The sequence below is a fragment of the Rhinopithecus roxellana genome, chromosome 14 (genome assembly GCF_007565055.1).
Source record: "Rhinopithecus roxellana isolate Shanxi Qingling chromosome 14, ASM756505v1, whole genome shotgun sequence".
NCBI lineage: Eukaryota > Metazoa > Chordata > Mammalia > Primates > Cercopithecidae > Rhinopithecus > Rhinopithecus roxellana.
This window is the reverse complement of record NC_044562.1, coordinates 128,189,611-128,202,268: the sequence shown is the minus strand read 5'-3', so window position 1 is coordinate 128,202,268 and position 12,658 is coordinate 128,189,611. Positions and strand designations below refer to the sequence as shown.

Here is a 12,658-nt window from a genome sequence, read left to right as displayed (position 1 = left end):
CAGGGCAATTGTTCATCTCTTTTGACCCGCATTTTTCTTTAGGAGTCTGGAACCATTGGGAAAAACTGATGCTGGAGTTTTAAAAGAGGAAAGATACCTGAAGACCATGGGAAAGAACAATGGTTTAAGGTTGGGGGGTTTCTGTGAATAATACCCAACGTCTTTCTCACCAGAGGAGGAAAAGCTTTGGTGGGAAATGATGAGGCCACAACCCCCCGGTGAAAGAGTTACAGGTTCATAGTAGACGCTAAGAAAACGGAGTTGCCTGTTTGGAAATTGCCATATGCCCTGGAGAAGCCCAAAAGGGTTCAGGAAACGAGCACGTCTATGAGTGGCTGGCATGATAGAAGTCCTTCCACCTTTCTCAGGTGAGCACTAGGTGCTTCTGTTATCACAGGGAGAAGGAGGAGCAGAAAGGAGAAAGGAGAGTGATTTAGTTTCATACTCTCTCAAGCCAGGGTTGATCTAGATTGATTTTTTTTTTTTTTTTTTTTTTTTTTTTTTGAGACAGAGTCTCACTCCGTTGCCCAGGCTGGAGTGCAGTGGCGCGATCTCAGCTCACTGCAAGCTCCGCCTCCCGGGTTCACCTCATTCTCCTGCCTCAGCCTCCCGACCAGCTGGGACTACAGGCGCCCGCCACCACGCCCGGCTAATTTTTTGTATTTTTAGTAGAGACGGGGTTTCACCGTGGTCTCGATCTCCTGACCTTGTGATCCGCCCGCCTCCGCCTCCCAAAGTGCTGGGATTACAGGCGTGAGCCACCACGCCCGGCCTAGATTGATTTTAAAAATTAAGAAATTCGGTGTTTCCTATATCTGCCTCTTACGTAGGAAACTTACTTCTGCCACTCAAATAAATATAATAAGGCAGATGTGCCATCAAAGAAACATACGGGGAGACAAAAAGGAAGAATTGGTAAGTCTTTCTAGGGAAATAGGAAGGTGAGGCGAAAGAAAAAATTAAGGCTTTATAGCTCACACACTCCCTAAGTTGTTCTCGTCCCATAATATTTGTGTCCAATGTCTGTGTCACATGCTCAGAAGTATGTTGGCAAGGTTGTGCCAGTGGACTAATATAAAAAGATCATTCTAGTCGAGGACAGGGTGACTTATAATGCATTAAAGTGATGCCTTCTAAAAAGATTATTTCTATTTATTAATAGATTAATTGATTTATTTTATGAATAAATTTTTAATGCCTTAACCTAAATAAAGAAGTAACATGGTCAATATATTAGGCCTAATCAAAGATGCAGTCCAAGACATCTGTTGTTCCTATAATGGCACCAAATAAGCCATTACCTTCTCTGCTTTTATATCTGATGATAGGTAGGTAGGTAGGTAGATAGATATAAAACTGATAAGAACAGATACTACACTTGATCTTAGCCAAAAGTTTGAGAAGTGATGTGATGGTACATAAATAGATAGATAAATGATGATTGATACACAGATAGATATAGAGATAGTAGATTTACATGTTAGACTGAAATTGAAGGGAAAAAATGCAGTGTTCATTATATGTTTATGTGTAATTGTGTGGGTGTATACGTTTGTTTTGAAGAAGATTAGAAATGAAGAAAATCACACAACTGTTAATAGTGGTTCATTTCAGGAAGGGGAAATCCACCTGGTGTTTCTTTTCCTTTTTATATTTTTTATTATATTTTCTTTGTTATTATTTGACATATTTCAGTACTATTTTCTTATAAGCTTTAATGATTTCCCTTTTGGTATTTATTTTTCCATCAGCATGTTCACAATAGACATCTATTACCTGATGATTACCCAAAAATAAAAGTGGTATTTTTTGTCTCTAATTTTGAGAGCAGACCACAGGGAAGGAAAACTTCTAGTTGAAGTGTCTATGCGCAGTAGAGATTCTAGAAATATTACTTCTTGCAGAATGAACACGTAAGACAAACTATGGAACTCAGAAATCTCAGCATCTATAAAGTCTGTGTTAGTCATAAAGACCCATTAAAATGGAAGATTGTTCTTATGATCTGAGATGCAGGGCTAACTAAGAGTCCAGGTTCATCCCCCCCTATATAGGCAGCATTTAAGTTATGTTTTTAATTAATGATTGAAATTGATTTTTAAAAACTGGCTTAAGCATTTGTCAGGTACCAAAACATTTGAATATTTAGAAACGATTTGTTCCATGAAGTCAGTGGATTCACTGATAATTCAGCTGTTTCTGTAACTGAATACCTGCTACTCTGCTAACTCAGAGTGCAAACATAGCCAATTCTCTATTCTTTTCCTAATTAATCCAACTGTCTTGTAAGAGGAAATGTCAATATCCTACTTGCTTGTTGCTGAAATAAATGAAAAATGACCTGATGAACCAAAAGGATTTGCTTCTCTGCCATTTTCTTGATTACCTCATTTTAGCAAGACTTACTGTTTTTGCCTTTTATTCTTCCACTTAGAGGTACCTGTATCTAATCTCAGAAAGTTTTGAGAATATTAAAATGTTGCAAATTCCATTAAATATCTTGCAAACAAAATTTTTTGGTGCAATATTTTATCTTTTCAAATGCTTTAAGTATATTTTGTATAAACTTTGGCACTGATGGTTTGGCTCAGTCACTTCATGGGCATAAATTAACATATCCTAACTATATTGGATAAGCTAACATATAACCTTGTTGGCTAAGCCAGTCCTCATTTTCAAACCAATCCACAAACCAACTATAATTTTTAATTCAAAAACATGTTAACGTGTACTCAGAGAAATAGTGTAAAAACTGAGTAAATTGCAGGTCACATTATGAAAGACAGATTAGTCTAGGGCATACTTTATGACAAAGAAAGGTATATACAACTAAAAACTGAAAGGTCTGGCACCTAGCACATAAATTTACCTCTTGTTAATAGCAGGTAGAAAATGTAAACCAAATTAGGATTGCCTGCAACTTTGGAAGAAAATGCTGTAATTTGATTTCAAAAATAAGCTTTAGGGCTTTTACATTATACCTATATGAAAACATATGTAATTTTTTAAATTGGTTGATGTAATTGAATATCATCTGATTTTTTTTTTTTTTTTTTTTTTTTTTGGTAATTCTAGAACACATTCCAAATTCCTTAAAAGAACTTCTAATTCTTTGGTTGTTTAAAAATATTTTTCTTTTTAGCACATTGCAGGTCTTAAAAATAAGTATTAACCAGTGCTGGAAAAAAAAATGGGAAAAAAGCCAGTTTTCATTTTCAGTGTTTCTTACCGAGTCTTTTTTCTTCACTCCTCCAGGACTCTGCCTGATGTAGTTTAGATATTTGTCCAAATCTCATGTTGAATTGTATCTTCAATGCTGGGGGTGGGGCCTGGTGGGAAGTGTTTAGATCATGGGAGTGAATACTTCATGGCTTGGTACTGTCCTTGTGACAGTGAATTCTCATGCGATCTGGTCATTTGAAAGTGGGGGGCACATCTCTCCCACTCTCTCTTGCTTGCTCCTGCTTTTGCCATGTGAAGTGCCTACTCCTGCTTCACCTCTGCCATGATTGAAAGCTCTCTGAGGCTTCACTGGAAGCCAAGCAGATACCAGCATCATACTTCCTGTGAAGCCAGCAGAACCATGAGCCAATTAAATGTCTTTTCTTCATAAATTACCCACTCTCAAGAATTTCTTTATGGCAACACAAGAAAGGCCTAATACACTGCCTTAACAGAAATGCATTCTTTGACAATAGGTGATGGGTGAAAGAGGAAACATGACTGAGTGAATATTGTAATTAGTCCACCCTCTTACTCTACCATAGATATGAAATCAGAAATCCCAATACAGCACCCAAATACTCTCTTTCTGACAAGTACATCAACCTTAACACATTTTTAATGCATGAAAGACTAAAATCCCTGAGGATATATGGCACCTTACTTAAAGAAACCTTCCCCTTAGACGTCTAAGAGGATGTGCACTTTTGTAAGATTTGAGATGGATGAAGAAATGTATTTCTTTTTTAAAGGAGAAAAAGCTCTGTCTTAAACACAAGCAAGCTCTCAGGGAGATAAATTTCAGGAAAATATGAAATATGAAAATTAAGGTTGTGGACATTGATTTTTTAAAAACTATGTCCACGAGTAACTCTGACCAAGTCTAAAGACTGCTGTTGTAAAGCACCCATCGCTGGACACACTCATGTCTGACTCTTCCCCATACTTCTCTGGAATAATGCCTCCTTTAAACTCCTAAAACCCAAGAATTAATGACACCCCCTTTCCCTCAGCAATGAAGCTTCTCACTAAACCTCCCAAAGAAGGTTATCATCAGTGACTCCAGAAGGTCCTTCTTCCACCTTGTTGAGATGTAGCTTCCCTCAACAAGATAGGAGGAGGACCTCCTGTTATTCAAAGGTGACATAACTTTCTAAGGGAGGCAACCCAAATTATTGCAAGGGTATTGCTTCGACATACCAGTTTGAAATGAAAATGACTCCCCTGTGAGAACATATTAGGTATTCTAACTTCATTGTTAATGAACACAAGAGCTTTAGTTGTTACCTATCATTGCTGTTGCTACTTACCATTGCTGTTGCTACTTGTTAACTCATTAATTAATGCAAAAATGGATTAGCGCAGTAGAAGAGTCAGTAAAGTCTTCAGAATTGAAAAAAACTGGGCTCCCATCTCTGCTTTGATCCTTGCCAGATACATGATGTTGGGCAAGCAACTCCCGAGTTTCAGTGTTTTTAACTATTAAATGAAGATTAAATTACCAATTTCACAGGATTTTGAAGATTAATTGAATTGACATCTCTAAAGTCCATAGCATAGCCGCATGCCTGGCATAGCAGCCAATTAATATAATGTTAGTTCCGTTTTCTTATTCATCATTTGCTATGTGCAAAATTATCAAAGAAGAAATGAGATATAAATGCCTCTTAGCACAAAATATTGAGAGACAGCCAGATGTAGGAACAAAAAATTAAAATAGAATTGATTAGAGGCTATAAAGGAAGCATGTACAAAGAACTATGGAAGCATAGAGCCAGAAGCCAGGAAGGCAGACCTCCATGTGGGTAGTTCCACATGGTTTAATTCAACTCAGTATAACAAATTACCCTTGAGATCCTGCTCTCTGCTCAGCACTATTGTGTCCAATGGACCATTCAGAGTATCAACTGTAAACTCTGTTTTTTGGTAGTTCATAATTTAGTTCAGAAGACAAGACTTACAGAAAACATGTTTTACAAATATTTTTGAATGCCTATATGTGCCAAAAACTATACAATATATAGGGTATACATGGTCCCTTTTAAAGCAAAATTCTATTCATAGCGATTAATAAGTAAGAAGTTAATCAATTAAATAATTAATGTCACCAATTTATGAGATGCCAAGAAGTAATAGAGAAGATGAGTGCTTTGGAAGGTCCTGTAGGGGACCTGGCACGTCAGGCTGCCTTCAAACTCACTCTGAAGACCCAGGCCACCCTTTCTGAATGTGTAGAGTTCAGAGGCAGAATCTGCAACTTGAGTTTTCTGTGCAAAAGAAATCCTTTTGGTTTTCACACATCATATAATTTAACATCCCTACTCGGCTTTTTCTGGAGACCACAAGTAATGAAATTATCACCAGGGTTATGTATTCCATTTGTGATATATGAACCATTAATTCTCATCAGATTATATATATATATATATATATACACACACACACACACACACACACACACACACACACACACATACACACACACACAATATGTGTGTGTGTTTATATGTGTGATCATTATTCTAGCTATTCTGGACTTTGCTCTTAGACGCTCACTGCTTTACCATTTAACTAAAGATACCTGACTTTGTAGAATATAGAGTCACAAGAATTGATTAGGCTTAAGACATATTTTAAATACCAAACCCAAAGGAGAGTTCATAACTAGAAATATCAGGTTGCTATTAAATATGATTCAAGATAATGGAGCTGACATAAGACTATGGATCTTGATGTAATGTCTTTAATTTTCCTAAACAGAACACATTTTTTACAGTAACATGACAGAGCAAAGTGCATTATGCCCAGCCATTAGAATTCCAAGAAACTGTCAACCTCAAAAGAAATCTTCCCGTAGAGCACAGGGCTAAGAAATATTCTCTAATTTCAAAGGCATTATTACTTTTGACTTCAGGATTCTTGGAAATACTATTTTCTTACATATCTGGTAATAGAATTTAGAAGGCAAAAATCAGCTTTCTTTTCTTTCTGATCCCCCAAACTGACCACAACTCACATAGCTTCGTTCTTACCTCATTCCCAGATTCTCTACATCCAGGAGAAAACATATGGCAGAGAAAAGAGGGAAGACACTGGAAACAAGTGGTCCTATACACACATCAAGACTTCACTACTTATATGTGTATGACCTTAAGAATTATGAACGTCTCTTAACTTCAACTTCTTGACCAATGAAATAGGAAAGACAGTACAGTTCATGCAGAATTACTGTGAGAATATAATTAAGGAGATAATAATCATAAAGCATCTGGAAATCAATAAAAAATATATATATAATCACTGTAACAGGAAGAACGAAACCATCTTTTACTTGAAGACAAAGGCTCTGAGTTTTGGGGGAAACATAGTCACCAACATTTCTCAAATTTAAAGACAATAGTTTGGCATTCTCAAATAAAAATAGCTCAGTTAAAAGTGCTTGAGAGTCCCTCTTTTTTTTTTTTTTTTTTTTTTTTTTTTTTTTTTTTTTTTTTTTTTGAGACGGAGTCTCGCTCTGTCACCCAGGCTGGGGTGCAGTGGCCGGATCTCAGCTCACTGCAAGCCCTGCCTCCCCGGGTTCACGCCATTCTCCTGCCTCAGCCTCCCGAGTAGCTGGGACTACAGGTACCCGCCACCTCGCCCGGCTACTTTTTTGTGTTTTTTAGTAGAGACGGGGTTTCACCGTGTTAGCCAGGATGGTCTCGATCTCCTGACCTCGTGATCTGCCCGTCTCGGCCTCCCAAAGTGCTGGGATTACAGGCTTGAGCCACCGCGCCCGGCCGAGTCCCTCTTTTAAAAAAAATTCACAAACCAGCTGGGAGCAGTGGCTCACGCCTGTAATCCCAGCATTCTGGGAGGCCGAGGTGGGCGGATCACTTGAGGTCAGGAGTTCAAGACCAGCCCGGCCAATATGGTGAAACCCCATCTTTACTAAAAAAACAAAAGTTAGCGGGGAATGGTGGCAACGTCTGTAATCCCAGCTACTCGGGAGGCTGAGGTAGGAGAATGGCTTGAACCCGGGAGGCAGAGTTTGCAGAGAGTCGAGATCACGCCACTGCATTCCAGCCTGGGCAACAGGGCCAGGGTTAGACACTGTCTCAAAAAAAAAAAAAAAAATTACAAACAATACACAAATGCAGTCAATCAAAAGATGATTTGAGAAGCTGTTCTAAGGGTAAGTTACACAGTCAATAAAGAAGACCATGGTAGTCGCTTCCAAGATGGCCAAATAGGAACAGCTCTGGTCTGCAGCTCCCAGCGTGACTGACGCAGAAGATGGGTGATTTCTGCATTTCCAACTGAGATACTGGGTTCATGTCATTGGGACTGGTTGGACAGTGGATGCAGCCCACGGAGGGTGAGTCGAAGCAGGGAGGGGCGTCACCTCACCCAGAAAGTGCAAGCGGTCAGGGGATTTTCATTTCATAGCCAAGGGAAGCCATGACAGACTGTATCTGGAGAAACAGTTTACTCCTGACCAAATACTGCACTATTCCCACAGTCTTAGCAACCGGCAGACCAGGAGATACCCTCATGTGCCTGGCTCAGCCAGTCCCACGCTCATGGAGCCTTGCTCACTGCTAGCACAGCAGTCTGAGAGTGACCTGCGATGCTGCAGCTGGGTGAGGGAGGCGTGTCCACCATTGCCAAGGCTTGAGTAGCTCACAGTGTAAACAAAGAGGCTGGGAAGCTGGAACTGGGTGAAGCCCACCACAGCTCAGCAAGGCCTACTGCCTCTATAGATTCCACCTCTGGGGGCAGGACATAGTAGAACAAAAGGCAGGAAACAGCTTATGTGGATTTAAACGTCCCTGTCTGACAGCTCTGAAGAGAGCACTGGTTCTCTCAGCATGGTGTTTGAGCTCCAGAAAGGACAGACTGCCTCCTCAAGTGAGTCCCTTACCCCCATGAAGCCTGACAGGGAAACACCTCCCAGTAGGGGCCAATAGACACCTCAAACAGGCAGGTGGCCCTCTGGGACAAAGCTTCCAGAGGAAAGGTCAGGCTGTTCTGCAGCCTCCCCTGGTGATACCCAGGCAAACAGGGTTGAGAGTAGACCTCCAGCAAACCCCAACAGACCTGTAGCTGAGGGATCTGACTGTTAGAAGGAAAACTAACAAACAGAAAAGAATAGCATCAACATCAACAAGAAGGACATCCACACCAAAACCCCATCTGTAGGTCACCAACATCAAAGACCAAAGATAGATAAAACCACAAAGATGGGGTGAAACCAGAGCAGAAAAGCTGAAAATTCCCAAAAACAGAGCACCTCTTCTCCTCCAAAGGATCGCAGTTCCTCACCAGCAGTAGAACAAAACTGGATGGAGAATGAGTTTGATGAGTTGACAGAAGTAGGCTTCAGAAGGTCGGTAATAACAAACTTCTCTGAGCTAAAGGAGCATGTTATAATCCATAGCAAGGAAGCTAAAAACCTTGAAAAATGGTTAGATGAATGACTAACTAGAATAAACAGTGTAGAGAAGACCTTAATTGATCTGATGGAGCTGAAAACCATGGCATGAGAACTTCATGACACATGCATAAGCTTCAATAGCCAATTCAATCAAGTGGAAGAAAGTATATAGTGATTGAAGATCAAAATAATGAAATAAAGTGAGAAGACAAGATTAGAGGAAAAAAGAGTGAAAAGAAATGAACAAAGCCTCCAAGAAATACGGGACTATGTGAAAAGACCAAATATAAGTTTGATTGCTGTACTAAAAAGTGATGGGGAGAATGGAACCAAGTTAGAAAACACTCTTCAGGATATTATCCAGGAGAAAGTCCCTAACCTAGCAAGGCAGGTTCACATTCAAATTCAGGAAATACAGATAACACCACAAAGATACTCCTAGAGAACAGCAACCCCAAGACACATAATTGTCAGATTCACCAAGGTTGAAATGAAGGAAAAAATGTTAAGGGCAGCTAGAGAGAAAGGTCGGGTTACCCACAAAGGGAAGCCCATCAGACTAACAGCGAATCTCTCAGCAGAAACCCTACAAGCCAGAAGAGAGTGGGTGCCAATATTCAACATTCTCAAAGAAAAGAATTTTCAACCCAGAATCTCATATCCAGCCAAACTAAACTTCATAAGTGAAGGAGAAATAAAATCCTTTACAGATAAGCAAATGCTCAGAGATTTTGTCACCACCAGGCCTGCCTTACAAGAGCTCCTGAAGGAAACACTAAACATGGAAAGGAAAAACTCATACCAGTCACTGCAAAAACATGCCAATAGGTAAAGACCATTGACGCTATGAAGAAACTGCATCAATTAACGGGCAAAATAACCAGCTAACATCATAATGACAGGATCAAGTATAACAACATTCACCTTAAATGTAAATGGGCTGAATATCCCAGTTAAAAGACACACACTGGCAAATTGGATAAAGAGTCAAGACCCATCAGTGTGTTGTATTCAGGAGACCCATCTTACATGCAGAGGTGCACATAGGCTCAAAATAACGTGATGGAGGAAGATCTACCAAGAACATGGAAAGAAAAAAGAAAAAAAGCAGGGGTTGCAATCCTACTCACTGATAAAACAGACTTTAAACCAACAAAGATCAAAAGAGACAAAGAAGGCCATTACATAATGGTAAAGGGATCAATTCAACAAGAAGAGCTAGCTATCCTAAATACACATGCACCTAATACAGTAGTATCCAGATTCATAAAGCAAGTCCTTAAAGACTTACAAAGAGACTTAGACTCCCAAACAATAATAATGGGAGACTTTAACTCACCACTGTCAATATTAGACAGATCAATGAGACAGAAGGTTAACAAGGATATCCAGGACTTGAACTCAGCTCTGCACCAAGTGGACCTAACAGACATCTACAGAACTCTCCACCCCAAATCAACAGAATATACATTCTTCTCAGCACCACATCATACTTATTCTAAAATTGGCCAGATAATTGTTAGTAAAACACTCCTCAGTAAATGTAAAAGAACAGAAATCACAACAAACTGTCTCTCAGACCACAGTGCAATCAAATTACAACTCAGGGTTAAGAAACGCACTCAAAACTGCACAACTACATGGAAACTGAACAACCTGCTCCTGAATGACTACTGGGTAAATAAGAAAATGAAAGCAGAAATAAAGATGTTCTTTGAAATCAACGAGAACAAAGACACAGTGTACCAGAATCTCTGGGACACATTTAAAGCAGTGTGTAGAGGGAAATTTATAGCACTAAATGCCCACAAGAGAAAGCAGGAAATATCTAAAATTGACATCCTAACATCACAATTAAAAGAACTAGGGAAGGAAGAGCAAACAAATTCAAAAGCTAGCAGAAGGCAAGAAATAACTCAGATCACAGCAGAACTGAAGGAGATAGAGACACAAAAATCCCTTCAAAAAAATCAATGAAAGGATCAACAAAATAGACTGCTAGCAAAACTAATACAGAAGAAAAGAGAGAAGAATCAAATAGATGCCCTAAAAAATGATAAAGGAGATATCACCACCTATCCCACAGAAATACAAACTACCATTAGAGAATACTATAAACACCTCTATGCAAGTAAACTAGAAAATCTAGAAGAAATGGATAAATTCCTGGACACACACACCCTCCAAAGACTAAACCAGGAAGAAGTTGAATCCCTGAATAGACCAATAAGAGGCTCTGAAATTGAGGCAATAATTAATAGCCTACCAACAAAAAAAGTCCAGGACCAGACAGATTCACAGCTGAATTCTACAAGAGGTACAAAGAGGAGATGGTACCATTCCTTCTGAAACTATTTCAGTCAATAGAAGAAGAGGGAATCCTCCCTAACTCATTGTATGAGGCTAGTACCATCCTGATAACAAAGCTTGGTAGAGACACAAGAAAGAAAAGAGAATTTTAGGCCAATATCCCTGATGAACATCAATGCAAAAATCCTCAGTAAAATACAGGCAAACCAAATCCAGCACCACATCAAAAAGCTTATTCACCATGATCAAGTCGGCTTCACTTCTGGGTTGCAAGGCTGGTTCAACATATGCAAATCAATAAACGTAATCCATCACATAAACAGAACCAATGACAAAAAACACATGATTATCTCAATAGATGCTGAAAAGGCCTTCAACAAAATTCAACAGCCCGTCATGCTAAAAACTCTCAATAAACTAGGTATTGATGAAATATATCTCAAAATAATAAGAGCTATTTATGAGAAACCCTCAGACAATATCATACTGAATAGGCAAAAACTGGAAGCTTTCCCTTTGAAAACCGGCACAAGACAGGGATGCCCTCTCTTACCACTCCTATTCAACATAGTGTTGGAAGTTCTATCTAGGGCAATCAGGCAAGAGAAAGAAAGAAAGGGTATTCAGTTATGAAAAGAAGAAGTCAAATTGCCCCTGTTTGCAGATGACATGATTGTATATTTGGAAAACCCCATCATCTCAGCCCAAAATCACCTTAAGCTGCTAAGCAACTTCAGCAAAGTCTCAGGATACAAAATCAATGTGCAAAAATCACAAGCATTCTTATACACCAATAACAGACAAACAGAGAGCCACATCATGAATGAACTCCCATTCTCAATTGCTACAAAGAGAACAAAATACCTAGGAATCCAACTTATAAGGGATGTGAAGGACATCTTCAAGGAGAACTACAAACCACAGCTCAACGAAATAAAAGAAGACACAAACAAATGGAAGAACATTCCATGCTCATGGATAGGAAGAATCAATATCATGAAAATGGCCATACTGCCCAAAGTAATTTATAGATTCAATGCTATCCCCATTAAGCTACCAATGACTTTCTTCACAGAAATGAAAAAAACTACTTTAGGGGGGCGGAGCAAGATGGCCGAATAGGAACAGCCCCAGTCTCCAACTCCCGGCGCGAGCGACACAGAAGACCGGTGATTTCTGCATTTTCAACTGAGGTACTGGGCTCATCTCACTGGGGAGTGCCGGACAATTGGTGCAGGTCAGCTGCTGCAGCCCGACCAGCAAGAGCTGAAGCAGGGCGAGGCATTGCCTCACCTGGGAAGCGCAAGGGGGAAGGGAATCCCTTTTCCTAGCCAGGGGAACTGAGACACACAACACCTGGAAAATCGGGTAACTCCCAACCCAATACGGCGCTTTAAGCAAACGGGCACACCAGGAGATTATACCCACACATGGCCGGGAGGGTCCCACGGCCACAGAGCCTCCCTCATTGCTAGCACAGCAGTCTGCGATCTAACCGCAAGGCAGCAGCGAGGCTGGGGGAGGGGCGCCCGCCATTGCTGAGGCTTAAGTAGGTAAACAAAGCCGCTGGGAAGTTCGAACTGGGTGGAGCTCACAGCAGCTCAAGGAAACCTGCCTGTCTCTGTAGACTCCATCTCTGGGGACAGGGCACAGCTAAAAAACAACGGGAAGCAGCAGAGGCCTGTGCAGGGCCGAAAGACTCTGTCTAAC

The 12,658-nt window shown here is 40.1% G+C and overlaps 1 pseudogene; it reads right to left on the bottom strand.

The window, feature by feature from the left end:
- Positions 1 to 1,234: 1,234 nt before the first annotated feature.
- Positions 1,235 to 1,408, bottom strand: LOC115893417 (annotated as a pseudogene).
- Between the last annotated feature and the right edge of the window lie 11,250 nt (positions 1,409 to 12,658).